The 1,348-nt window shown below is 34.1% G+C and overlaps 1 protein-coding gene across 1 annotated transcript in view; it reads right to left on the bottom strand.

The window, feature by feature from the left end:
- Positions 1 to 1,348, bottom strand: part of LOC106867776 (cubilin) — a 426,298-nt gene that overhangs the window by 125,578 nt on the left and 299,372 nt on the right. The gene's annotated exons all lie outside the window — the stretch shown is intronic.

The following is a 1,348-nucleotide window of genomic DNA, read 5'->3' as shown; positions in this document are numbered from 1 at the left end:
TATATATATATATATATATATATATATATATGTATGCATCTGCATGTATGTATGTATCTATATGCGTATGTATGTGTCAAATGTGGTGCATGTATGTGTATGATGAACAGCCGTATTCAGTACATTAAACACAGCGTAAACGAAGCAATGTTATTGCTAGTTGCACCGGGAATACAATTAACTTTATCTAACAATAGATTCCAAATTCTCTACTCATATTCAGGCATATAATATAATTTGCAAATGTATTCATGACAAGGGCCATTTCGCTGAAACTGTACTATTATAGATTGTAATTTTCATTCTCGAGCATGTAAATACTTCACATCACTTTGTTAAGTCTTTGCATTAGATACGAGAGGATTGGAGCGAGGTCATGCTTAATTGATAGTAATTAGAGCCTAAATGCCGCTTGATATTTATCTTTCCAGTTTACTTTACAAAAGTGTAGAGAACATGAGCGATAATTAGTGAAGATAGGACTATACGAAATATAATAATTCTTAAATATGGTATTGCAAGACGCTCGCACAAATTAAATTTTACACATGTTTCTAGTTCAGTAAATCGAAACGAAGAAAACCAGAATACAAACAATAAAAATGATATTTTATTCAATGCTAATGTCGATTTAGATAAATGATCGTAGGGATTACTCGAGTTCCATACTAGTGTGAGGCACGATTAGAAAGTAAGTTTGGACGATATTGGCTATGGTTGACTACACGGGCGCGCGCTCGCGCGCGTTGCTAGTGCTCTTCTTTCTATGATTTTGTGTCTGTGTGTAAGCTATGAAAAATGACGTTGTGGTGCATTCATGTATGTTGAAGCAGTAACTTAGCACATCGATTTATAGAGACTGATGAAATAAGAACCAAACATAGATTTGTTCAATATGGACAACCAAGATACTTTGGAAATCGTCATCCAAATATGGCCGCTTCATTGAAACCAAATGAATGGCAACCTACCTTCTTGAGAGACAAACCAGCCAGGACCTTTAGGGATAAAAGCTCATTGATGGCTACCATAAAAGAAGTATACCATAAATTCCTTTAACATGGTGTGACGAAAAGACTACGCGCATAGAATAATAAGCCACACTTCTCAGATTCGTTATTATCAGGGAGTTTAAAATCTCTAGAATTTAAATACGCCGAAACTATGAGGAATTTGTTTTCTGTAGCTGAGGAGAGGATTTTGATATTTATTTCTGTTTTTCTGTCAATCGTTCCTAGGTTCCATTTCTTCCAACTCTCTCACTCACTTTCTCCCGCTCTGTCTGTGTGTGTATGTGTATGTATATATATATATATATATATATATATATATATATATATATATATAT

Source organism: Octopus bimaculoides, chromosome 13 (assembly GCF_001194135.2).
Source record: "Octopus bimaculoides isolate UCB-OBI-ISO-001 chromosome 13, ASM119413v2, whole genome shotgun sequence".
NCBI lineage: Eukaryota > Metazoa > Mollusca > Cephalopoda > Octopoda > Octopodidae > Octopus > Octopus bimaculoides.
Note: the sequence above shows the minus strand (reverse complement) of the source record. Positions and strands in the feature narration are given on the sequence as shown.